The sequence below is a fragment of the Pungitius pungitius genome, chromosome 16 (assembly GCF_949316345.1).
Source record: "Pungitius pungitius chromosome 16, fPunPun2.1, whole genome shotgun sequence".
In the NCBI taxonomy this organism is placed as follows: domain Eukaryota; kingdom Metazoa; phylum Chordata; class Actinopteri; order Perciformes; family Gasterosteidae; genus Pungitius; species Pungitius pungitius.
In genome coordinates, this window is record NC_084915.1 from 11,501,552 (window position 1) to 11,523,101 (window position 21,550).

The following is a 21,550-nucleotide window of genomic DNA, read 5'->3' on the forward strand; positions in this document are numbered from 1 at the left end:
GGGAGAGATTGACTAATGAAGGAAAAGGTCATTATTTGCACGCAAAATGAGGTTTCTCTATCAACTACATGAGTCTATCCAAATGTCGCACACTTGCTTACGCGCATGCATTTATGCACAGAAGCAAACTCACTTCTTCCATCCATCTAAACTGAGAAACCCAGAATTCAAGAGATCTGGCCAAACTTTGTCACTCGGGAGCCAGTTTGACTGTTCCAACCCAAGCCAGAGAAGCGCGGGATGGGGAAACTCGAGACAACACCAAGCTTTAGAAGACTTCCATCTAAACCTTCTCGGGGAATATAGCAAATCCATTTCCATTATCCCAGATCCCAGGTCTTGCTACACAGGCCTGTTCACAATCTATTGTCAAATTTGAAGATATAATAGAGAGAGTCGAGAGGTTACAAACTTTTTTTGGGAAGGGCCATGTGGAACTATTCCAAAAAGCAGACCTCTACCTTCTGAATTGTTTCATTTAGCTAGTGTCTGTAATCCTTCCCTTTCAGCTGACCGGACCATGAATAATGGTGGTTACTTTCTGACTGGGCCCCAGAACAAACAAAAATGGAATTGCACCATCTCAAAACTAGTCAATCATTCTGTGATTAACGGGTGAGTCCAATTATTTTCTTTGACTATTTGAGGCAGACATACAGCCATTCTCTAAAGCAGCAGATAAATGGGTCTTCATAGTGTAGGTAGGAAGGAAGGCAAGACTTGTATTCCCCCAGTGGAAGGACTATAGTACACTGTAAGAAAAAGAAAAGCCTGAGTCCAAGCTACAAGATGAGGTTGGACTGAGAGGACCATTGTGTACGTGAGATTATTAATTACAAACACCTTTTTATGATCACACATTGCAAAGTGGTACTTCATAAACTGTATCCACAATAATGAAAAATCAAACAAGCCGGGATGATAACTAGTGACAGACTGGGTGGAAATCATGAAAAAAAAGCCTGATGCTTTAATCTTTGTTAAATCTTTGATTCTCTTCAAAGAAGAAGTTCCACTAATGCATCATTATACTTTTTTAAAAAAGCTCATCAAAACCGACTTGATAGAGCCAAGTTTTAATTCCAGCGTGAATTTGGAAACAACTTCCTCTGCATGTAAGCACACACACAGCTCAACTTTTACAACAGTCTAATTAAATTTCTCGATTGTAATCACAACAAGATGGCAGACTTAGCAATTGTGGTTACCATGGCAACCAGTAGGGCCTGAGGGTAAAAATTAATGAAATGTGCAGCAATCAGCAAAGGGGATTCCTTATCAATGGGAATCTTGTTTTATGACTTTACTACTAAAGCTATTAATAACTGCCTGGCTCTGGTGTGGATGGCTCATACAAACAGAAGTAGCTTTCAAGGAAACTGTTTATAGTTCACATGCTAACTAATAAACACGATTAACACAAATTACATGAAATCTGGGTTTCTTTCCGATATTTGCACTCATACGCTGATTTCCCACACAGAGAACAAAACCCAGGAACAAATGTTGAGCTGCAACATTTGGGTGGGAAGATGTTTTATTCTGTTTTTTTCTCTCACTCTCTTTCTGTGCTGGCAGCAGATGATGGTTTTTGGTTGATGAGCTGAAACAGATATTACACAAAATCCTTCACTCTCGACAGTTCTCTACACAATATGGTATGCACGGGAACTTTTTGTAATTAACAATTCAGACATTGAGGGTTAAAGGATGAAAATACACACATAATGATATAGAAGAAATATGAGCCTTTCTTCTCATTTGGGTACACGCAGGATTTCAGTGAAATTAACAAAAGGGGACTTTGCTTAAAGCTTTAAACAGAGATTTATTCATATTGGCCTGTATGTCTGCATGATTCCAGTGTGGCATTTTCACATTACAAGCAGTACCATTTAGATGCAGAAACCAGGCCAAGTTAAAACTCACATGGCTGCAAACACGCAAGGCACATACTCCTATGTATAATAATGGCAATGGGGGTTGGAGGGCTGTAAATGCTCTTCAATCACCTGCCCCAAGAACTTTTAATATTAAGACGTTGTTGTGTTAGGTGTGTGTGTGTATTGAACACAGCCCTGATGAGACTTTCCTGAAGCTGGCAGATTCAGTATCGTGCCCATCCATCCAACGGCACAGAACACCACAAAGTGCACCGTAAAGAGCTGACTGTTTACCTTGTTGATAGGTTCTACAAAAAGGCCTGACACAAAACCGAATGGATAGACTTCACTGGCCTGACACGCTTTGTAGTAGACATTTATATAGAAATGTCAAAAACATACATTATCCCAGCTCTTTTTGTAAATTAGTTGGTGGTGAAAATAAACGTATTTCAAAGGGATTTTTAGCACACCGAGAGAAAATTGTCACTGCCACCCCAAGAATCAAGATATAACTAAACTTCCCAAAAAAGCTTAATTGCCATGTTGTAACTACACCTGTCCGTGAGCCCATTGAAGCAGCTGATGTGAATAATTATAAGATTTTTGCACAAACATAACCTCCACCTGGTGCAACCACTACGGATCTCCATATGGTTCCTGTTAGAAAATGTCTTGCTGCACGCCTCGTCACTCGGCGAGCAGCTCAACGGTTTGTTGTGTGCACACCAGAGGCTGAGGCCAGTATGCTGCTGAGCTGGAGCACATGAGACCATGTAAGTGGATAGCGTAATAATGCAAAGATCCATATCCCTCCCTGGAGAAGAAAACCAGAAGTTGTGGACGCCAGCAGACACCAGATATGACTGGAATAACTGTTGTGGTTGGGAACTTAAATATGCCCCTGGGTTCCCATTTTTAGCTTTTGGACATGTAAATATATATATATAGACAGAACTGGCTGCTATAAATACTCTTCATACTCTTCATATTCTTCAAATATTTAAATTGTGTCAGATGCCGGATATTAACACTACCTGACATCCTCTTGGACTTGTTATTTCTGTTTATTTAACATGCTGTACAGTCTTTATCTAGATGGACCCCACAACATCATCAACAGAGCGTGCTGTGCTGTAGGAAATGGTTTTAGTGCACAGCGGTATTGGCCACTTCATTTTCTTTCTTCTCATATCTCTTCACTGTCACCTACAGCCAAGTGCTGGCCCACGTTGTGCACTTTTTGCCTTCATGCTCTACAACGAAGTGTATTTGCTCTAAACTGAAAACCCTGAGGAGGAAACCACTGACTTACTAACCTCCCCTTCATGTAATGTTTCAAGAGCTCCACTCTTTTCTCTTTTTTTCCAACCTGTTTAGCTGGTTTGGCTGTGGATGGTGATCAATAATCAATATGAGTATGCTGCATCACAATAATCCATTGATCTTGTAAAATGCCCCTCTGGCATGGTCTCCCCAATTTCTCAGCACGCCCCGCAGCGACCACCAGCTCAACCGTGCAAGGCGCGGATGCAGGGTGCACCCCTCTATACGGAGAAGCACAAGCCAGAACGGGCAGATTTCTCTACCTTCATCTCTCACTGATCAGATGCATTTGGTGAGGAGGATGAGAATAAAGGTGCTGTCACTTACATTCATCTGACCCACTCCGCAGCTTTGGTTGTACGCTCTGGATCTCCCCTCCGAAACGGATTAGTATGCAAACGGTCCTCCAACACCCCCTCAGCGGTAGACAATCCTCCAGGACAAAATGTTGAATGGAGCCGGTGCTGGCCAGCTGGACCGGTCTTCTTTTTTTTCTTTTCTTATTCTTTTTTTTCTTTTTTACAAAATATCCTTATTATAATGATATCATCCCCAAAAAATGACAGTTGAGCGAATTCCACAGATGTTGTAGACCCGTAGGTTGCTTTACACCTCCGGGGTATTTTTTTCCCCTCCCGTCTCGGTCCCCGTGTCAGGTGAGCGCGTTGTGATCAGCTGCAAAGGTCTACGCTTCCTCCGCCGTCTGCAGAAGAAAGGGTCCGTCTGTGGCACTGCAATGCTCTTTTTTTCCTCCGTTGATCTTGGACGCGTCCCTCCTCGTTTTCTTTCTCTCAGCATCCAGTCCCTCAGACACGGCGTGTGTGCGCGGGCGCGCGTGTGTGTGTGCTCTAAAACGGAGCCGCTTCAGGGTGCCGTGTACCTCAAAGACTGAAAGCCAACTCCTCCGCCGAAAGGCCCACAGCCCCCCCCCCCCCCCCCCCCCATTACTCTCCTCCTCCCATTATCGACTGGGGTTGCTAATTTATTCGGGTAGCTACACAAAAGAGAAGACAGGAGGAGAGGGAGGCTGTGGGATGGGGAGGGGAGTGGAGAGCAGCCTTTGGTGCCCCCCAGCTCCGTTCAGTGGAAGTAGTCTTTTGAAACAAAAGAGCGCACCATGCCTCTTTAAAGGAGATGTTTAGCTCAACGTGGCCTATTGTGAAAGGAAATTAGGCATTAACATCATCATTTATTTACTTAATGCTGTGTATTGGTATGGTATCATTTAGAAAGATACCAGATCAATTTCCAAACCGCCCTCAAAGAAATTCATATGATCAATCAAACATTCTATCAAATGGTTCTCGATCCAGACATTTTTGCTGTTGTGACACATAGCTTGCAGCTAGCAGCACCAGCAGAGTCAGTGCAGCAACAGTGCTGACAGAGCTAACAGTGTTTACCTGGGGGGCATATTGAGGATCTGTGCTATGCATCCAAGGTGACGCTATGGCTCTGGACGAAATCATCCAATACGACCAACGCAAAGATTATTATTAGCCCTGATTGGATGGGAGGCTTTTTTTTATTTTCTATTTTTTCTATTCATGTAGAATTTGTTCATATTCATATTGTGGTGAAAACTTATGATTTAATCCAAATACAATACAGTGGCATTATTATTTGAGTTGGATTAATTATGTTTTAGATACGTGAAGGTGAAAATTCTAGTCCTGAAGAGCAAGCAGCAGAGCAAGCTTCAGACACACACACACACACACACACACACCATTTGGACTGCAAGCGTCAGCACAATGGTAGTCATTCATCACCCCAGATTTTAGATCACGCCTCCACCTGCTTCATTGAACCAGATCAGAGGAGACATGTAGGATGGAGAGATGGTACAGAGGTGGGAAGTGTGAACATCAGGAGCAAACTGTGTAGGTGCTAAAGGAGGTTGCCAAGGACAGAAATCCAGCCAGCCCCTCATGTTTTGGGTGAATAGATGCTTGATTACATTGCTGTCGAGGGGATGGGGCATTCACATTTTCCTCAGTGTCTACATTTACTGCAGTGAACACAACATACAGTGCATTCAGGTTCAATTAACTCTGCACGAGGCTGTTAGTTTAGTGGTGTCAGGTATTGCCCCACCGGAATAGACCCAAACGCAGATCAGTTAATCACCATGTACTTTATTTCTTTTCTTTCAGGAAAAAGGGCACCGGACTAAGAGGTGACTGGGTGGTGACAGGGTGGTGACAGGGTGGTGACGGCGGTCCCGGATTCCAGATGTGGGGAAAACAAGGTGGCGGGATCCCCGGGGAGGTGCGTAGGCCAAACGGCCCGTTCAGGTGCCTGGGTTGGAAAAGGGAAGACAGGACACTGGTTAGTAAGAACAGCGGCCTCTGACCTTTTGCTGTCGTGGACCAGAGTTGTCGGTCTGACTCACTAAACAAGACTAACAATCCGGCGGGGAAGAGGCTTCGGGGCCGCTCCTAAATACCTCCCCTGATTGGAAGGCAGCACCAGGTGGGTGATTGTAGATGAGACGCAGCTGGGCCCTGCTTTCACCTCCGTGCTGACGTCCGGCCCCCTCGAGTGCTGGTTGGTGCCAACACACCAACGCCTCCTGAGGGTGGCGACCTGACAAGTGATGAATACAGAGAGTTATGATATATTAAAAACAAAGTCTCTATTCCACTGCTGCTGACACACTTTTGCAATGTTACTTCTAAATGAACTTTTTTTCAAAAACCACATTGTGCAAGAAGGATCGAATCAGCAGTAGCAGAAGATTACTCGTTGCTCATGTCATTTATTTAAAAAAGAGGAAAGTTTGACATTCATTGTGGCCCATGTGGTATGGGTGAAGATATTTCGCACCATTACGTAGGCAGCCGTGATCGTATAGTGGTTAGTACTCTGCGTTGTGGTCGCAGCAACCCCGGTTCGAATCCGGGTCACGGCAGCAGTCGGGATTTGGCAGTGTTTTCAGGTGATCTCAAATGTCTTTTGGCATGTAATGTGTATGAGACTAGACAGCTTCATCTGAGATTCTTGCGTGAAGTAGATGGTTTGGGACAACACCAGTAATGTTGCCTGGTCCTCCGCTGTGGACCCTCAGAAGAATCAGCCGATTGTATAAAAGCAGTTACACATGGAATCTCCAACTGAGCACCCTCACAGGGCTAGTGGCGCAATGGACAACGCGTCTGACTACGAATCAGAAGATTCCAGGTTCGACTCCTGGCTAGCTCGCAGCATTATTCAATTTGTCAAGGCTGAATTTGAAAAACATCCTCCCCTTTACCTGATAATAGTGAAAATGTTTCGCTGCTGACACACTTTTGCAATGTTACTTCTAAATGAACTTTTTTTCAAAAACCACATTGTGCAAGAAGGATCGAATCAGCAGTAGCAGAAGATTACTCGTTGCTCATGTCATTTATTTAAAAAAGAGGCACGTTTGACATTCATTGTGGCCCATGTGGTATGGGTTTTTTCGCACCATTCCGTAGGCAGCCGTGATCGTATAGTGGTTAGTACTCTGCGTTGTGGTCGCAGCAACCCCGGTTCGAACCCGGGTCACGGCAGCTGTCGGGATTTGCCAGTGTTTTCAGGTGATCTCAAATGTCTTTTGTAATGTGTATGAGACTAGACAGCTTCATCTGAGATACTTGCGTGAAGTAGATGTTTTGGGACAACACCAGTAATGTTGCCTGGTCCTCCGCTGTGGACCCTCAGAAAAATCAGCCGATTGTATAAAAGCAGTTACACATGGAATCTCCAACTGAGCACCCTCACAGCGCTAGTGGCGCAATGGACAACGCGTCTGACTACGAATCAGAAGATTCCAGGTTCGACTCCTGGCTAGCTCGCAGCATTATTCAATTTGTCATGGCTGAATTTGAAAAACATCCTCCCCTTTACCTGATAATAGTGAAAATGTTTTGCTGCTGACACACTTTTGCAATGTTACTTCTAAATGAACTTTTTTTCAAAAACCACATTGTGCAAGAAGGATCGAATCAGCAGTAGCAGAAAATTACTCGTTGCTCTTGTCATTTATTTAAAAAAGAGGCACGTTTGACATTCATTGTGGCCCATGTGGTATGGGTTTTTTCGCACCATTCCGTAGGCAGCCGTGATCGTATAGTGGTTAGTACTCTGCGTTGTGGTCGCAGCAACCCCGGTTCGAATCCGGGTCACGGCAGCAGTCGGGATTTGCCAGTGTTTTCAGGTGATCTCAAATGTCTTTTGGCATGTAATGTGTATGAGACTAGACAGCTTCATCTGAGATTCTTGCGTGAAGTAGATGGTTTGGGACAACACCAGTAATGTTGCCTGGTCCTCTGCTGTGGACCCTCAGAAAAATCAGCCGATTGTATAAAAGCAGTTACACATGGAATCTCCAAATGAGCACCCTCACAGGGCTAGTGGTGCAATGGACAACGCGTCTGACTACGAATCAGAAGATTCCAGGTTCGACTCCTGGCTAGCTCGCAGCATTATTCAATTTGTCATGGCTGAATTTGAAAAACATCCTCCCCTTTACCTGATAATAGTGAAAATGTTTCGCTGCTGACACACTTTTGCAATGTTACTTCTAAATGAACTTTTTTTCAAAAACCACATTGTGCAAGAAGGATCGAATCAGCAGTAGCAGAAAATTACTCGTTGCTCTTGTCATTTATTTAAAAAAGAGGCACGTTTGACATTCATTGTGGCCCATGTGGTATGGGTTTTTTCGCACCATTCCGTAGGCAGCCGTGATCGTATAGTGGTTAGTACTCTGCGTTGTGGTCGCAGCAACCCCGGTTCGAATCCGGGTCACGGCAGCAGTCGGGATTTGCCAGTGTTTTCAGGTGATCTCAAATGTCTTTTGTAATGTGTATGAGACTAGACAGCTTCATCTGAGATACTTGCGTGAAGTAGATGTTTTGGGACAACACCAGTAATGTTGCCTGGTCCTCCGCTGTGGACCCTCAGAAAAATCAGCCGATTGTATAAAAGCAGTTACACATGGAATCTCCAACTGAGCACCCTCACAGCGCTAGTGGCGCAATGGACAACGCGTCTGACTACGAATCAGAAGATTCCAGGTTCGACTCCTGGCTAGCTCGCAGCATTATTCAATTTGTCATGGCTGAATTTGAAAAACATCCTCCCCTTTACCTGATAATAGTGAAAATGTTTTGCTGCTGACACACTTTTGCAATGTTACTTCTAAATGAACTTTTTTTCAAAAACCACATTGTGCAAGAAGGATCGAATCAGCAGTAGCAGAAAATTACTCGTTGCTCTTGTCATTTATTTAAAAAAGAGGCACGTTTGACATTCATTGTGGCCCATGTGGTATGGGTTTTTTCGCACCATTCCGTAGGCAGCCGTGATCGTATAGTGGTTAGTACTCTGCGTTGTGGTCGCAGCAACCCCGGTTCGAATCCGGGTCATGGCAGCAGTCGGGATTTGCCAGTGTTTTCAGGTGATCTCAAATGTCTTTTGGCATGTAATGTGTATGAGACTAGACAGCTTCATCTGAGATTCTTGCGTGAAGTAGATGGTTTGGGACAACACCAGTAATGTTGCCTGGTCCTCTGCTGTGGACCCTCAGAAAAATCAGCCGATTGTATAAAAGCAGTTACACATGGAATCTCCAAATGAGCACCCTCACAGGGCTAGTGGTGCAATGGACAACGCGTCTGACTACGAATCAGAAGATTCCAGGTTCGACTCCTGGCTAGCTCGCAGCATTATTCAATTTGTCATGGCTGAATTTGAAAAACATCCTCCCCTTTACCTGATAATAGTGAAAATGTTTCGCTGCTGACACACTTTTGCAATGTTACTTCTAAATGAACTTTTTTTCAAAAACCACATTGTGCAAGAAGGATCGAATCAGCAGTAGCAGAAAATTACTCGTTGCTCTTGTCATTTATTTAAAAAAGAGGCACGTTTGACATTCATTGTGGCCCATGTGGTATGGGTTTTTTCGCACCATTCCGTAGGCAGCCGTGATCGTATAGTGGTTAGTACTCTGCGTTGTGGTCGCAGCAACCCCGGTTCGAATCCGGGTCACGGCAGCAGTCGGGATTTGCCAGTGTTTTCAGGTGATCTCAAATGTCTTTTGTAATGTGTATGAGACTAGACAGCTTCATCTGAGATACTTGCGTGAAGTAGATGTTTTGGGACAACACCAGTAATGTTGCCTGGTCCTCCGCTGTGGACCCTCAGAAAAATCAGCCGATTGTATAAAAGCAGTTACACATGGAATCTCCAACTGAGCACCCTCACAGGGCTAGTGGCGCAATGGACAACGCGTCTGACTACGAATCAGAAGATTCCAGGTTCGACTCCTGGCTAGCTCGCAGCATTATTCAATTTGTCATGGCTGAATTTGAAAAACATCCTCCCCTTTACCTGATAATAGTGAAAATGTTTTGCTGCTGACACACTTTTGCAATGTTACTTCTAAATGAACTTTTTTTCAAAAACCACATTGTGCAAGAAGGATCGAATCAGCAGTAGCAGAAAATTACTCGTTGCTCTTGTCATTTATTTAAAAAAGAGGCACGTTTGACATTCATTGTGGCCCATGTGGTATGGGTGAAGATATTTCGCACCATTACGTAGGCAGCCGTGATCGTATAGAGGTTAGTACTCTGCGTTGTGGTCGCAGCAACCCCGGTTCGAATCCGGGTCACGGCAGCAGTCGGGATTTGCCAGTGTTTTCAGGTGATCTCAAATGTCTTTTGTAATGTGTATGAGACTAGACAGCTTCATCTGAGATTCTTGCGTGAAGTAGATGTTTTGGGACAACACCAGTAATGTTGCCTGGTCCTCCGCTGTGGACACTCAGAAAAATCAGCCGATTGTATAAAAGCAGTTACACATGGAATCTCCAACTGAGCACCCTCACAGGGCTAGTGGCGCAATGGACAACGCGTCTGACTACGAATCAGAAGATTCCAGGTTCGACTCCTGGCTAGCTCGCAGCATTATTCAATTTGTCAAGGCTGAATTTGAACAACATCCTCCCCTTTACCTGATAATAGTGAAAATGTTTCGCTGCTGACACACTTTTGCAATGTTACTTCTAAATGAACTTTTTTTCAAAAACCACATTGTGCAAGAAGGATCGAATCAGCAGTAGCAGAAGATTACTCGTTGCTCATGTCATTTATTTAAAAAAGAGGCACGTTTGACATTCATTGTGGCCCATGTGGTATGGGTGAAGATATTTCGCACCATCACGTAGGCAGCCGTGATCGTATAGTGGTTAGTACTCTGCGTTGTGGTCGCAGCAACCCCGGTTCGAAATCCGGGTCACGGCAGCAGTCGGGATTTGCCAGTGTTTTCAGGTGATCTCAAATGTCTTTTGTAATGTGTATGAGACTAGACAGCTTCATCTGAGATACTTGCGTGAAGTAGATGTTTTGGGACAACACCAGTAATGTTGCCTGGTCCTCCGCTGTGGACACTCAGAAAAATCAGCCGATTGTATAAAAGGCAGTTACACATGGAATCTCCAACTGAGCACCCTCACAGGGCTAGTGGCGCAATGGACAACGCGTCTGACTACGAATCAGAAGATTCCAGGTTCGACTCCTGGCTAGCTCGCAGCATTATTCAATTTGTCATGGCTGAATTTGAAAAACATCCTCCCCTTTACCTGATAATAGTGAAAATGTTTCGCTGCTGACACACTTTTGCAATGTTACTTCTAAATGAACTTTTTTTCAAAAACCACATTGTGCAAGAAGGATCGAATCAGCAGTAGCAGAAAATTACTTGTTGCTCATGTCATTTATTTAAAAAAGAGGCACGTTTGACATTCATTGTGGCCCATGTGGTATGGGTGAAGATTTTTCGCACCGTTCCGTAGGCAGCCGTGATCGTATAGTGGTTAGTACTCTGCGTTGTGGTCGCAGCAACCCCGGTTCGAATCCGGGTCACGGCAGCAGTCGGGATTTGCCAGTGTTTTCAGGTGATCTCAAATGTCTTTTGGCATGTAATGTGTATGAGACTAGACAGCTTCATCTGAGATTCTTGCGTGAAGTAGATGTTTTGGGACAACACCAGTAATGTTGCCTGGTCCTCCGCTGTGGACACTCAGAAAAATCAGCCGATTGTATAAAAGGCAGTTACACATGGAATCTCCAACTGAGCACCCTCACAGGGCTAGTGGCGCAATGGACAACGCGTCTGACTACGAATCAGAAGATTCCAGGTTCGACTCCTGGCTAGCTCGCAGCATTATTCAATTTGTCATGGCTGAATTTGAAAAACATCCTCCCCTTTACCTGATAATGGTGAAAATGTTTTGCTGCTGACACACTTTTGCAATGTTACTTCTAAATGAACTTTTTTTCAAAAACCACATTGTGCAAGAAGGATCGAATCAGCAGTAGCAGAAAATTACTCGTTGCTCTTGTCATTTATTTAAAAAAGAGGCACGTTTGACATTCATTGTGGCCCATGTGGTATGGGTTTTTTCGCACCATTCCGTAGGCAGCCGTGATCGTATAGTGGTTAGTACTCTGCGTTGTGGTCGCAGCAACCCCGGTTCGAATCCGGGTCACGGCAGCAGTCGGGATTTGCCAGTGTTTTCAGGTGATCTCAAATGTCTTTTGTAATGTGTATGAGACTAGACAGCTTCATCTGAGATACTTGCGTGAAGTAGATGTTTTGGGACAACACCAGTAATGTTGCCTGGTCCTCCGCTGTGGACACTCAGAAAAATCAGCCGATTGTATAAAAGGCAGTTACACATGGAATCTCCAACTGAGCACCCTCACAGGGCTAGTGGCGCAATGGACAACGCGTCTGACTACGAATCAGAAGATTCCAGGTTCGACTCCTGGCTAGCTCGCAGCATTATTCAATTTGTCATGGCTGAATTTGAAAAACATCCTCCCCTTTACCTGATAATAGTGAAAATGTTTCGCTGCTGACACACTTTTGCAATGTTACTTCTAAATGAACTTTTTTTCAAAAACCACATTGTGCAAGAAGGATCGAATCAGCAGTAGCAGAAAATTACTTGTTGCTCATGTCATTTATTTAAAAAAGAGGCACGTTTGACATTCATTGTGGCCCATGTGGTATGGGTGAAGATTTTTCGCACCGTTCCGTAGGCAGCCGTGATCGTATAGTGGTTAGTACTCTGCGTTGTGGTCGCAGCAACCCCGGTTCGAATCCGGGTCACGGCAGCAGTCGGGATTTGCCAGTGTTTTCAGGTGATCTCAAATGTCTTTTGGCATGTAATGTGTATGAGACTAGACAGCTTCATCTGAGATTCTTGCGTGAAGTAGATGTTTTGGGACAACACCAGTAATGTTGCCTGGTCCTCCGCTGTGGACACTCAGAAAAATCAGCCGATTGTATAAAAGGCAGTTACACATGGAATCTCCAACTGAGCACCCTCACAGGGCTAGTGGCGCAATGGACAACGCGTCTGACTACGAATCAGAAGATTCCAGGTTCGACTCCTGGCTAGCTCGCAGCATTATTCAATTTGTCATGGCTGAATTTGAAAAACATCCTCCCCTTTACCTGATAATGGTGAAAATGTTTTGCTGCTGACACACTTTTGCAATGTTACTTCTAAATGAACTTTTTTTCAAAAACCACATTGTGCAAGAAGGATCGAATCAGCAGTAGCAGAAAATTACTCGTTGCTCTTGTCATTTATTTAAAAAAGAGGCACGTTTGACATTCATTGTGGCCCATGTGGTATGGGTTTTTTCGCACCATTCCGTAGGCAGCCGTGATCGTATAGTGGTTAGTACTCTGCGTTGTGGTCGCAGCAACCCCGGTTCGAATCCGGGTCACGGCAGCAGTCGGGATTTGCCAGTGTTTTCAGGTGATCTCAAATGTCTTTTGGCATGTAATGTGTATGAGACTAGACAGCTTCATCTGAGATTCTTGCGTGAAGTAGATGGTTTGGGACAACACCAGTAATGTTGCCTGGTCCTCTGCTGTGGACCCTCAGAAAAATCAGCCGATTGTATAAAAGCAGTTACACATGGAATCTCCAAATGAGCACCCTCACAGGGCTAGTGGTGCAATGGACAACGCGTCTGACTACGAATCAGAAGATTCCAGGTTCGACTCCTGGCTAGCTCGCAGCATTATTCAATTTGTCATGGCTGAATTTGAAAAACATCCTCCCCTTTACCTGATAATAGTGAAAATGTTTCGCTGCTGACACACTTTTGCAATGTTACTTCTAAATGAACTTTTTTTCAAAAACCACATTGTGCAAGAAGGATCGAATCAGCAGTAGCAGAAAATTACTCGTTGCTCTTGTCATTTATTTAAAAAAGAGGCACGTTTGACATTCATTGTGGCCCATGTGGTATGGGTTTTTTCGCACCATTCCGTAGGCAGCCGTGATCGTATAGTGGTTAGTACTCTGCGTTGTGGTCGCAGCAACCCCGGTTCGAATCCGGGTCACGGCAGCAGTCGGGATTTGCCAGTGTTTTCAGGTGATCTCAAATGTCTTTTGTAATGTGTATGAGACTAGACAGCTTCATCTGAGATACTTGCGTGAAGTAGATGTTTTGGGACAACACCAGTAATGTTGCCTGGTCCTCCGCTGTGGACCCTCAGAAAAATCAGCCGATTGTATAAAAGCAGTTACACATGGAATCTCCAACTGAGCACCCTCACAGCGCTAGTGGCGCAATGGACAACGCGTCTGACTACGAATCAGAAGATTCCAGGTTCGACTCCTGGCTAGCTCGCAGCATTATTCAATTTGTCATGGCTGAATTTGAAAAACATCCTCCCCTTTACCTGATAATAGTGAAAATGTTTTGCTGCTGACACACTTTTGCAATGTTACTTCTAAATGAACTTTTTTTCAAAAACCACATTGTGCAAGAAGGATCGAATCAGCAGTAGCAGAAAATTACTCGTTGCTCTTGTCATTTATTTAAAAAAGAGGCACGTTTGACATTCATTGTGGCCCATGTGGTATGGGTTTTTTCGCACCATTCCGTAGGCAGCCGTGATCGTATAGTGGTTAGTACTCTGCGTTGTGGTCGCAGCAACCCCGGTTCGAATCCGGGTCATGGCAGCAGTCGGGATTTGCCAGTGTTTTCAGGTGATCTCAAATGTCTTTTGGCATGTAATGTGTATGAGACTAGACAGCTTCATCTGAGATTCTTGCGTGAAGTAGATGGTTTGGGACAACACCAGTAATGTTGCCTGGTCCTCTGCTGTGGACCCTCAGAAAAATCAGCCGATTGTATAAAAGCAGTTACACATGGAATCTCCAAATGAGCACCCTCACAGGGCTAGTGGTGCAATGGACAACGCGTCTGACTACGAATCAGAAGATTCCAGGTTCGACTCCTGGCTAGCTCGCAGCATTATTCAATTTGTCATGGCTGAATTTGAAAAACATCCTCCCCTTTACCTGATAATAGTGAAAATGTTTCGCTGCTGACACACTTTTGCAATGTTACTTCTAAATGAACTTTTTTTCAAAAACCACATTGTGCAAGAAGGATCGAATCAGCAGTAGCAGAAAATTACTCGTTGCTCTTGTCATTTATTTAAAAAAGAGGCACGTTTGACATTCATTGTGGCCCATGTGGTATGGGTTTTTTCGCACCATTCCGTAGGCAGCCGTGATCGTATAGTGGTTAGTACTCTGCGTTGTGGTCGCAGCAACCCCGGTTCGAATCCGGGTCACGGCAGCAGTCGGGATTTGCCAGTGTTTTCAGGTGATCTCAAATGTCTTTTGTAATGTGTATGAGACTAGACAGCTTCATCTGAGATACTTGCGTGAAGTAGATGTTTTGGGACAACACCAGTAATGTTGCCTGGTCCTCCGCTGTGGACCCTCAGAAAAATCAGCCGATTGTATAAAAGCAGTTACACATGGAATCTCCAACTGAGCACCCTCACAGGGCTAGTGGCGCAATGGACAACGCGTCTGACTACGAATCAGAAGATTCCAGGTTCGACTCCTGGCTAGCTCGCAGCATTATTCAATTTGTCATGGCTGAATTTGAAAAACATCCTCCCCTTTACCTGATAATAGTGAAAATGTTTTGCTGCTGACACACTTTTGCAATGTTACTTCTAAATGAACTTTTTTTCAAAAACCACATTGTGCAAGAAGGATCGAATCAGCAGTAGCAGAAAATTACTCGTTGCTCTTGTCATTTATTTAAAAAAGAGGCACGTTTGACATTCATTGTGGCCCATGTGGTATGGGTGAAGATATTTCGCACCATTACGTAGGCAGCCGTGATCGTATAGAGGTTAGTACTCTGCGTTGTGGTCGCAGCAACCCCGGTTCGAATCCGGGTCACGGCAGCAGTCGGGATTTGCCAGTGTTTTCAGGTGATCTCAAATGTCTTTTGTAATGTGTATGAGACTAGACAGCTTCATCTGAGATTCTTGCGTGAAGTAGATGTTTTGGGACAACACCAGTAATGTTGCCTGGTCCTCCGCTGTGGACACTCAGAAAAATCAGCCGATTGTATAAAAGCAGTTACACATGGAATCTCCAACTGAGCACCCTCACAGGGCTAGTGGCGCAATGGACAACGCGTCTGACTACGAATCAGAAGATTCCAGGTTCGACTCCTGGCTAGCTCGCAGCATTATTCAATTTGTCAAGGCTGAATTTGAACAACATCCTCCCCTTTACCTGATAATAGTGAAAATGTTTCGCTGCTGACACACTTTTGCAATGTTACTTCTAAATGAACTTTTTTTCAAAAACCACATTGTGCAAGAAGGATCGAATCAGCAGTAGCAGAAGATTACTCGTTGCTCATGTCATTTATTTAAAAAAGAGGCACGTTTGACATTCATTGTGGCCCATGTGGTATGGGTGAAGATATTTCGCACCATCACGTAGGCAGCCGTGATCGTATAGTGGTTAGTACTCTGCGTTGTGGTCGCAGCAACCCCGGTTCGAAATCCGGGTCACGGCAGCAGTCGGGATTTGCCAGTGTTTTCAGGTGATCTCAAATGTCTTTTGTAATGTGTATGAGACTAGACAGCTTCATCTGAGATACTTGCGTGAAGTAGATGTTTTGGGACAACACCAGTAATGTTGCCTGGTCCTCCGCTGTGGACACTCAGAAAAATCAGCCGATTGTATAAAAGGCAGTTACACATGGAATCTCCAACTGAGCACCCTCACAGGGCTAGTGGCGCAATGGACAACGCGTCTGACTACGAATCAGAAGATTCCAGGTTCGACTCCTGGCTAGCTCGCAGCATTATTCAATTTGTCATGGCTGAATTTGAAAAACATCCTCCCCTTTACCTGATAATAGTGAAAATGTTTCGCTGCTGACACACTTTTGCAATGTTACTTCTAAATGAACTTTTTTTCAAAAACCACATTGTGCAAGAAGGATCGAATCAGCAGTAGCAGAAAATTACTTGTTGCTCATGTCATTTATTTAAAAAAGAGGCACGTTTGACATTCATTGTGGCCCATGTGGTATGGGTGAAGATTTTTCGCACCGTTCCGTAGGCAGCCGTGATCGTATAGTGGTTAGTACTCTGCGTTGTGGTCGCAGCAACCCCGGTTCGAATCCGGGTCACGGCAGCAGTCGGGATTTGCCAGTGTTTTCAGGTGATCTCAAATGTCTTTTGGCATGTAATGTGTATGAGACTAGACAGCTTCATCTGAGATTCTTGCGTGAAGTAGATGTTTTGGGACAACACCAGTAATGTTGCCTGGTCCTCCGCTGTGGACACTCAGAAAAATCAGCCGATTGTATAAAAGGCAGTTACACATGGAATCTCCAACTGAGCACCCTCACAGGGCTAGTGGCGCAATGGACAACGCGTCTGACTACGAATCAGAAGATTCCAGGTTCGACTCCTGGCTAGCTCGCAGCATTATTCAATTTGTCATGGCTGAATTTGAAAAACATCCTCCCCTTTACCTGATAATGGTGAAAATGTTTTGCTGCTGACACACTTTTGCAATGTTACTTCTAAATGAACTTTTTTTCAAAAACCACATTGTGCAAGAAGGATCGAATCAGCAGTAGCAGAAAATTACTCGTTGCTCTTGTCATTTATTTAAAAAAGAGGCACGTTTGACATTCATTGTGGCCCATGTGGTATGGGTTTTTTCGCACCATTCCGTAGGCAGCCGTGATCGTATAGTGGTTAGTACTCTGCGTTGTGGTCGCAGCAACCCCGGTTCGAATCCGGGTCACGGCAGCAGTCGGGATTTGCCAGTGTTTTCAGGTGATCTCAAATGTCTTTTGTAATGTGTATGAGACTAGACAGCTTCATCTGAGATACTTGCGTGAAGTAGATGTTTTGGGACAACACCAGTAATGTTGCCTGGTCCTCCGCTGTGGACACTCAGAAAAATCAGCCGATTGTATAAAAGGCAGTTACACATGGAATCTCCAACTGAGCACCCTCACAGGGCTAGTGGCGCAATGGACAACGCGTCTGACTACGAATCAGAAGATTCCAGGTTCGACTCCTGGCTAGCTCGCAGCATTATTCAATTTGTCATGGCTGAATTTGAAAAACATCCTCCCCTTTACCTGATAATAGTGAAAATGTTTCGCTGCTGACACACTTTTGCAATGTTACTTCTAAATGAACTTTTTTTCAAAAACCACATTGTGCAAGAAGGATCGAATCAGCAGTAGCAGAAAATTACTTGTTGCTCATGTCATTTATTTAAAAAAGAGGCACGTTTGACATTCATTGTGGCCCATGTGGTATGGGTGAAGATTTTTCGCACCGTTCCGTAGGCAGCCGTGATCGTATAGTGGTTAGTACTCTGCGTTGTGGTCGCAGCAACCCCGGTTCGAATCCGGGTCACGGCAGCAGTCGGGATTTGCCAGTGTTTTCAGGTGATCTCAAATGTCTTTTGGCATGTAATGTGTATGAGACTAGACAGCTTCATCTGAGATTCTTGCGTGAAGTAGATGTTTTGGGACAACACCAGTAATGTTGCCTGGTCCTCCGCTGTGGACACTCAGAAAAATCAGCCGATTGTATAAAAGGCAGTTACACATGGAATCTCCAACTGAGCACCCTCACAGGGCTAGTGGCGCAATGGACAACGCGTCTGACTACGAATCAGAAGATTCCAGGTTCGACTCCTGGCTAGCTCGCAGCATTATTCAATTTGTCATGGCTGAATTTGAAAAACATCCTCCCCTTTACCTGATAATGGTGAAAATGTTTTGCTGCTGACACACTTTTGCAATGTTACTTCTAAATGAACTTTTTTTCAAAAACCACATTGTGCAAGAAGGATCGAATCAGCAGTAGCAGAAAATTACTCGTTGCTCTTGTCATTTATTTAAAAAAGAGGCACGTTTGACATTCATTGTGGCCCATGTGGTATGGGTTTTTTCGCACCATTCCGTAGGCAGCCGTGATCGTATAGTGGTTAGTACTCTGCGTTGTGGTCGCAGCAACCCCGGTTCGAATCCGGGTCACGGCAGCAGTCGGGATTTGCCAGTGTTTTCAGGTGATCTCAAATGTCTTTTGTAATGTGTATGAGACTAGACAGCTTCATCTGAGATACTTGCGTGAAGTAGATGTTTTGGGACAACACCAGTAATGTTGCCTGGTCCTCCGCTGTGGACCCTCAGAAAAATCAGCCGATTGTATAAAAGCAGTTACACATGGAATCTCCAACTGAGCACCCTCACAGGGCTAGTGGCGCAATGGACAACGCGTCTGACTACGAATCAGAAGATTCCAGGTTCGACTCCTGGCTAGCTCGCAGCATTATTCAATTTGTCATGGCTGAATTTGAAAAACATCCTCCCCTTTACCTGATAATAGTGAAAATGTTTTGCTGCTGACACACTTTTGCAATGTTACTTCTAAATGAACTTTTTTTCAAAAACCACATTGTGCAAGAAGGATCGAATCAGCAGTAGCAGAAAATTACTCGTTGCTCTTGTCATTTATTTAAAAAAGAGGCACGTTTGACATTCATTGTGGCCCATGTGGTATGGGTTTTTTCGCACCATTCCGTAGGCAGCCGTGATCGTATAGTGGTTAGTACTCTGCGTTGTGGTCGCAGCAACCCCGGTTCGAATCCGGGTCACGGCAGCAGTCGGGATTTGCCAGTGTTTTCAGGTGATCTCAAATGTCTTTTGTAATGTGTATGAGACTAGACAGCTTCATCTGAGATACTTGCGTGAAGTAGATGTTTTGGGACAACACCAGTAATGTTGCCTGGTCCTCCGCTGTGGACCCTCAGAAAAATCAGCCGATTGTATAAAAGCAGTTACACATGGAATCTCCAACTGAGCACCCTCACAGGGCTAGTGGCGCAATGGACAACGCGTCTGACTACGAATCAGAAGATTCCAGGTTCGACTCCTGGCTAGCTCGCAGCATTATTCAATTTGTCATGGCTGAATTTGAAAAACATCCTCCCCTTTACCTGATAATAGTGAAAATGTTTTGCTGCTGACACACTTTTGCAATGTTACTTCTAAATGAACTTTTTTTCAAAAACCACATTGTGCAAGAAGGATCGAATCAGCAGTAGCAGAAAATTACTCGTTGCTCATGTCATTTATTTAAAAAAGAGGAAAGTTTGACATTCATTGTGGCCCATGTGGTATGGGTGAAGATTTTTCGCACCATTCCGTAGGCAGCCGTGATCGTATAGTGGTTAGTACTCTGCGTTGTGGTCGCAGCAACCCCGGTTCGAATCCGGGTCACGGCAGCAGTCGGGATTTGCCAGTGTTTTCAGGTGATCTCAAATGTCTTTTGGCATGTAATGTGTATGAGACTAGACAGCTTCATCTGAGATTCTTGCGTGAAGTAGATGTTTTGGGACAACACCAGTAATGTTGCCTGGTCCTCCGCTGTGGACACTCAGAAAAATCAGCCGATTGTATAAAAGGCAGTTACACATGGAATCTCCAACTGAGCACCCTCACAGGGCTAGTGGCGCAATGGACAACGCGTCTGACTACGAATCAGAAGATTCCAGGTTCGACTCCTGGCTAGCTCGCAGCATTATTCAATTTGTCATGGCTGAATTTGAAAAACATCCTCCCCTTTACCTGATAATGGTGAAAATGTTTTGCTGCTGACACACTTTTGCAATGTTACTTCTAAATGAACTTTTTTTCAAAAACCACATTGTGCAAGAAGGATCGAATCAGCAGTAGCAGAAAATTACTCGTTGCTCTTGTCATTTATTTAAAAAAGAGGCACGTTTGACATTCATTGTGGCCCATGTGGTATGGGTTTTTTCGCACCATTCCGTAGGCAGCCGTGATCGTATAGTGGTTAGTACTCTGCGTTGTGGTCGCAGCAACCCCGGTTCGAATCCGGGTCACGGCAGCAGTCGGGATTTGCCAGTGTTTTCAGGTGATCTCAAATGTCTTTTGTAATGTGTATGAGACTAGACAGCTTCATCTGAGATACTTGCGTGAAGTAGATGTTTTGGGACAACACCAGTAATGTTGCCTGGTCCTCCGCTGTGGACCCTCAGAAAAATCAGCCGATTGTATAAAAGCAGTTACACATGGAATCTCCAACTGAGCACCCTCACAGGGCTAGTGGCGCAATGGACAACGCGTCTGACTACGAATCAGAAGATTCCAGGTTCGACTCCTGGCTAGCTCGCAGCATTATTCAATTTGTCATGGCTGAATTTGAAAAACATCCTCCCCTTTACCTGATAATAGTGAAAATGTTTTGCTGCTGACACACTTTTGCAATGTTACTTCTAAATGAACTTTTTTTCAAAAACCACATTGTGCAAGAAGGATCGAATCAGCAGTAGCAGAAAATTACTCGTTGCTCTTGTCATTTATTTAAAAAAGAGGCACGTTTGACATTCATTGTGGCCCATGTGGTATGGGTTTTTTCGCACCATTCCGTAGGCAGCCGTGATCGTATAGTGGTTAGTACTCTGCGTTGTGGTCGCAGCAACCCCGGTTCGAATCCGGGTCACGGCAGCAGTCGGGATTTGCCAGTGTTTTCAGGTGATCTCAAATGTCTTTTGTAATGTGTATGAGACTAGACAGCTTCATCTGAGATACTTGCGTGAAGTAGATGTTTTGGGACAACACCAGTAATGTTGCCTGGTCCTCCGCTGTGGACCCTCAGAAAAATCAGCCGATTGTATAAAAGCAGTTACACATGGAATCTCCAACTGAGCACCCTCACAGGGCTAGTGGCGCAATGGACAACGCGTCTGACTACGAATCAGAAGATTCCAGGTTCGACTCCTGGCTAGCTCGCAGCATTATTCAATTTGTCATGGCTGAATTTGAAAAACATCCTCCCCTTTACCTGATAATAGTGAAAATGTTTTGCTGCTGACACACTTTTGCAATGTTACTTCTAAATGAACTTTTTTTCAAAAACCACATTGTGCAAGAAGGATCGAATCAGCA

At 44.4% G+C, this 21,550-nt stretch overlaps 1 protein-coding gene and 48 non-coding genes across 49 annotated transcripts in view; 48 read left to right on the forward strand and 1 right to left on the reverse strand.

Moving 5' to 3' along the window:
- The window catches only part of dchs1b (dachsous cadherin-related 1b), a 67,695-nt gene extending 63,570 nt beyond the window's left edge, over positions 1-4,125 (reverse strand). The window contains exon 1 of the mRNA XM_037468414.2: positions 3,537-4,125. The gene's annotated coding sequence lies outside the window, so the exon portion shown is untranslated. The remainder of the gene's footprint in view (positions 1-3,536) is intronic.
- Positions 4,126-6,051: 1,926 nt separating this feature from the next.
- Positions 6,052-6,123, forward strand: trnah-gug (transfer RNA histidin (anticodon GUG)). Its single transcript has one exon. It is a non-coding gene; the product is annotated as a tRNA-His (tRNA).
- A 217-nt stretch (positions 6,124-6,340) lies between these two features.
- trnar-acg (transfer RNA arginine (anticodon ACG)) lies at positions 6,341-6,413 on the forward strand. The gene has a single exon. It is a non-coding gene; the product is annotated as a tRNA-Arg (tRNA).
- Positions 6,414-6,676: 263 nt separating this feature from the next.
- On the forward strand, positions 6,677-6,748 carry trnah-gug (transfer RNA histidin (anticodon GUG)). The gene has a single exon. It is a non-coding gene; the product is annotated as a tRNA-His (tRNA).
- Positions 6,749-6,960: 212 nt separating this feature from the next.
- On the forward strand, positions 6,961-7,035 carry trnar-acg (transfer RNA arginine (anticodon ACG)). Its single transcript has one exon. It is a non-coding gene; the product is annotated as a tRNA-Arg (tRNA).
- A 261-nt stretch (positions 7,036-7,296) lies between these two features.
- trnah-gug (transfer RNA histidin (anticodon GUG)) lies at positions 7,297-7,368 on the forward strand. The gene has a single exon. It is a non-coding gene; the product is annotated as a tRNA-His (tRNA).
- Positions 7,369-7,585: 217 nt separating this feature from the next.
- On the forward strand, positions 7,586-7,658 carry trnar-acg (transfer RNA arginine (anticodon ACG)). Its single transcript has one exon. It is a non-coding gene; the product is annotated as a tRNA-Arg (tRNA).
- Positions 7,659-7,921: 263 nt separating this feature from the next.
- Positions 7,922-7,993, forward strand: trnah-gug (transfer RNA histidin (anticodon GUG)). Its single transcript has one exon. It is a non-coding gene; the product is annotated as a tRNA-His (tRNA).
- A 212-nt stretch (positions 7,994-8,205) lies between these two features.
- Positions 8,206-8,280, forward strand: trnar-acg (transfer RNA arginine (anticodon ACG)). The gene has a single exon. It is a non-coding gene; the product is annotated as a tRNA-Arg (tRNA).
- Positions 8,281-8,541: 261 nt separating this feature from the next.
- On the forward strand, positions 8,542-8,613 carry trnah-gug (transfer RNA histidin (anticodon GUG)). The gene has a single exon. It is a non-coding gene; the product is annotated as a tRNA-His (tRNA).
- A 217-nt stretch (positions 8,614-8,830) lies between these two features.
- trnar-acg (transfer RNA arginine (anticodon ACG)) lies at positions 8,831-8,903 on the forward strand. The gene has a single exon. It is a non-coding gene; the product is annotated as a tRNA-Arg (tRNA).
- A 263-nt stretch (positions 8,904-9,166) lies between these two features.
- trnah-gug (transfer RNA histidin (anticodon GUG)) lies at positions 9,167-9,238 on the forward strand. Its single transcript has one exon. It is a non-coding gene; the product is annotated as a tRNA-His (tRNA).
- A 212-nt stretch (positions 9,239-9,450) lies between these two features.
- trnar-acg (transfer RNA arginine (anticodon ACG)) lies at positions 9,451-9,523 on the forward strand. Its single transcript has one exon. It is a non-coding gene; the product is annotated as a tRNA-Arg (tRNA).
- Positions 9,524-9,791: 268 nt separating this feature from the next.
- Positions 9,792-9,863, forward strand: trnah-gug (transfer RNA histidin (anticodon GUG)). The gene has a single exon. It is a non-coding gene; the product is annotated as a tRNA-His (tRNA).
- A 212-nt stretch (positions 9,864-10,075) lies between these two features.
- trnar-acg (transfer RNA arginine (anticodon ACG)) lies at positions 10,076-10,148 on the forward strand. Its single transcript has one exon. It is a non-coding gene; the product is annotated as a tRNA-Arg (tRNA).
- A 554-nt stretch (positions 10,149-10,702) lies between these two features.
- trnar-acg (transfer RNA arginine (anticodon ACG)) lies at positions 10,703-10,775 on the forward strand. The gene has a single exon. It is a non-coding gene; the product is annotated as a tRNA-Arg (tRNA).
- Positions 10,776-11,043: 268 nt separating this feature from the next.
- trnah-gug (transfer RNA histidin (anticodon GUG)) lies at positions 11,044-11,115 on the forward strand. The gene has a single exon. It is a non-coding gene; the product is annotated as a tRNA-His (tRNA).
- Positions 11,116-11,333: 218 nt separating this feature from the next.
- Positions 11,334-11,406, forward strand: trnar-acg (transfer RNA arginine (anticodon ACG)). Its single transcript has one exon. It is a non-coding gene; the product is annotated as a tRNA-Arg (tRNA).
- Positions 11,407-11,669: 263 nt separating this feature from the next.
- On the forward strand, positions 11,670-11,741 carry trnah-gug (transfer RNA histidin (anticodon GUG)). Its single transcript has one exon. It is a non-coding gene; the product is annotated as a tRNA-His (tRNA).
- Positions 11,742-11,954: 213 nt separating this feature from the next.
- Positions 11,955-12,027, forward strand: trnar-acg (transfer RNA arginine (anticodon ACG)). Its single transcript has one exon. It is a non-coding gene; the product is annotated as a tRNA-Arg (tRNA).
- A 268-nt stretch (positions 12,028-12,295) lies between these two features.
- trnah-gug (transfer RNA histidin (anticodon GUG)) lies at positions 12,296-12,367 on the forward strand. The gene has a single exon. It is a non-coding gene; the product is annotated as a tRNA-His (tRNA).
- A 218-nt stretch (positions 12,368-12,585) lies between these two features.
- Positions 12,586-12,658, forward strand: trnar-acg (transfer RNA arginine (anticodon ACG)). Its single transcript has one exon. It is a non-coding gene; the product is annotated as a tRNA-Arg (tRNA).
- A 263-nt stretch (positions 12,659-12,921) lies between these two features.
- Positions 12,922-12,993, forward strand: trnah-gug (transfer RNA histidin (anticodon GUG)). The gene has a single exon. It is a non-coding gene; the product is annotated as a tRNA-His (tRNA).
- Positions 12,994-13,210: 217 nt separating this feature from the next.
- On the forward strand, positions 13,211-13,283 carry trnar-acg (transfer RNA arginine (anticodon ACG)). Its single transcript has one exon. It is a non-coding gene; the product is annotated as a tRNA-Arg (tRNA).
- A 263-nt stretch (positions 13,284-13,546) lies between these two features.
- Positions 13,547-13,618, forward strand: trnah-gug (transfer RNA histidin (anticodon GUG)). The gene has a single exon. It is a non-coding gene; the product is annotated as a tRNA-His (tRNA).
- Positions 13,619-13,830: 212 nt separating this feature from the next.
- trnar-acg (transfer RNA arginine (anticodon ACG)) lies at positions 13,831-13,905 on the forward strand. Its single transcript has one exon. It is a non-coding gene; the product is annotated as a tRNA-Arg (tRNA).
- Positions 13,906-14,166: 261 nt separating this feature from the next.
- trnah-gug (transfer RNA histidin (anticodon GUG)) lies at positions 14,167-14,238 on the forward strand. Its single transcript has one exon. It is a non-coding gene; the product is annotated as a tRNA-His (tRNA).
- A 217-nt stretch (positions 14,239-14,455) lies between these two features.
- On the forward strand, positions 14,456-14,528 carry trnar-acg (transfer RNA arginine (anticodon ACG)). Its single transcript has one exon. It is a non-coding gene; the product is annotated as a tRNA-Arg (tRNA).
- Positions 14,529-14,791: 263 nt separating this feature from the next.
- On the forward strand, positions 14,792-14,863 carry trnah-gug (transfer RNA histidin (anticodon GUG)). The gene has a single exon. It is a non-coding gene; the product is annotated as a tRNA-His (tRNA).
- A 212-nt stretch (positions 14,864-15,075) lies between these two features.
- Positions 15,076-15,148, forward strand: trnar-acg (transfer RNA arginine (anticodon ACG)). Its single transcript has one exon. It is a non-coding gene; the product is annotated as a tRNA-Arg (tRNA).
- A 268-nt stretch (positions 15,149-15,416) lies between these two features.
- trnah-gug (transfer RNA histidin (anticodon GUG)) lies at positions 15,417-15,488 on the forward strand. The gene has a single exon. It is a non-coding gene; the product is annotated as a tRNA-His (tRNA).
- A 212-nt stretch (positions 15,489-15,700) lies between these two features.
- trnar-acg (transfer RNA arginine (anticodon ACG)) lies at positions 15,701-15,773 on the forward strand. Its single transcript has one exon. It is a non-coding gene; the product is annotated as a tRNA-Arg (tRNA).
- Positions 15,774-16,327: 554 nt separating this feature from the next.
- On the forward strand, positions 16,328-16,400 carry trnar-acg (transfer RNA arginine (anticodon ACG)). Its single transcript has one exon. It is a non-coding gene; the product is annotated as a tRNA-Arg (tRNA).
- Positions 16,401-16,668: 268 nt separating this feature from the next.
- On the forward strand, positions 16,669-16,740 carry trnah-gug (transfer RNA histidin (anticodon GUG)). The gene has a single exon. It is a non-coding gene; the product is annotated as a tRNA-His (tRNA).
- A 218-nt stretch (positions 16,741-16,958) lies between these two features.
- Positions 16,959-17,031, forward strand: trnar-acg (transfer RNA arginine (anticodon ACG)). The gene has a single exon. It is a non-coding gene; the product is annotated as a tRNA-Arg (tRNA).
- Positions 17,032-17,294: 263 nt separating this feature from the next.
- On the forward strand, positions 17,295-17,366 carry trnah-gug (transfer RNA histidin (anticodon GUG)). Its single transcript has one exon. It is a non-coding gene; the product is annotated as a tRNA-His (tRNA).
- Positions 17,367-17,579: 213 nt separating this feature from the next.
- Positions 17,580-17,652, forward strand: trnar-acg (transfer RNA arginine (anticodon ACG)). The gene has a single exon. It is a non-coding gene; the product is annotated as a tRNA-Arg (tRNA).
- A 268-nt stretch (positions 17,653-17,920) lies between these two features.
- trnah-gug (transfer RNA histidin (anticodon GUG)) lies at positions 17,921-17,992 on the forward strand. The gene has a single exon. It is a non-coding gene; the product is annotated as a tRNA-His (tRNA).
- A 218-nt stretch (positions 17,993-18,210) lies between these two features.
- Positions 18,211-18,283, forward strand: trnar-acg (transfer RNA arginine (anticodon ACG)). Its single transcript has one exon. It is a non-coding gene; the product is annotated as a tRNA-Arg (tRNA).
- A 263-nt stretch (positions 18,284-18,546) lies between these two features.
- trnah-gug (transfer RNA histidin (anticodon GUG)) lies at positions 18,547-18,618 on the forward strand. Its single transcript has one exon. It is a non-coding gene; the product is annotated as a tRNA-His (tRNA).
- Positions 18,619-18,830: 212 nt separating this feature from the next.
- trnar-acg (transfer RNA arginine (anticodon ACG)) lies at positions 18,831-18,903 on the forward strand. The gene has a single exon. It is a non-coding gene; the product is annotated as a tRNA-Arg (tRNA).
- Positions 18,904-19,166: 263 nt separating this feature from the next.
- trnah-gug (transfer RNA histidin (anticodon GUG)) lies at positions 19,167-19,238 on the forward strand. Its single transcript has one exon. It is a non-coding gene; the product is annotated as a tRNA-His (tRNA).
- A 212-nt stretch (positions 19,239-19,450) lies between these two features.
- On the forward strand, positions 19,451-19,523 carry trnar-acg (transfer RNA arginine (anticodon ACG)). Its single transcript has one exon. It is a non-coding gene; the product is annotated as a tRNA-Arg (tRNA).
- A 268-nt stretch (positions 19,524-19,791) lies between these two features.
- trnah-gug (transfer RNA histidin (anticodon GUG)) lies at positions 19,792-19,863 on the forward strand. Its single transcript has one exon. It is a non-coding gene; the product is annotated as a tRNA-His (tRNA).
- Positions 19,864-20,081: 218 nt separating this feature from the next.
- Positions 20,082-20,154, forward strand: trnar-acg (transfer RNA arginine (anticodon ACG)). Its single transcript has one exon. It is a non-coding gene; the product is annotated as a tRNA-Arg (tRNA).
- A 263-nt stretch (positions 20,155-20,417) lies between these two features.
- Positions 20,418-20,489, forward strand: trnah-gug (transfer RNA histidin (anticodon GUG)). The gene has a single exon. It is a non-coding gene; the product is annotated as a tRNA-His (tRNA).
- Positions 20,490-20,701: 212 nt separating this feature from the next.
- On the forward strand, positions 20,702-20,774 carry trnar-acg (transfer RNA arginine (anticodon ACG)). Its single transcript has one exon. It is a non-coding gene; the product is annotated as a tRNA-Arg (tRNA).
- Positions 20,775-21,037: 263 nt separating this feature from the next.
- On the forward strand, positions 21,038-21,109 carry trnah-gug (transfer RNA histidin (anticodon GUG)). Its single transcript has one exon. It is a non-coding gene; the product is annotated as a tRNA-His (tRNA).
- A 212-nt stretch (positions 21,110-21,321) lies between these two features.
- trnar-acg (transfer RNA arginine (anticodon ACG)) lies at positions 21,322-21,394 on the forward strand. The gene has a single exon. It is a non-coding gene; the product is annotated as a tRNA-Arg (tRNA).
- Positions 21,395-21,550: the final 156 nt, after the last annotated feature.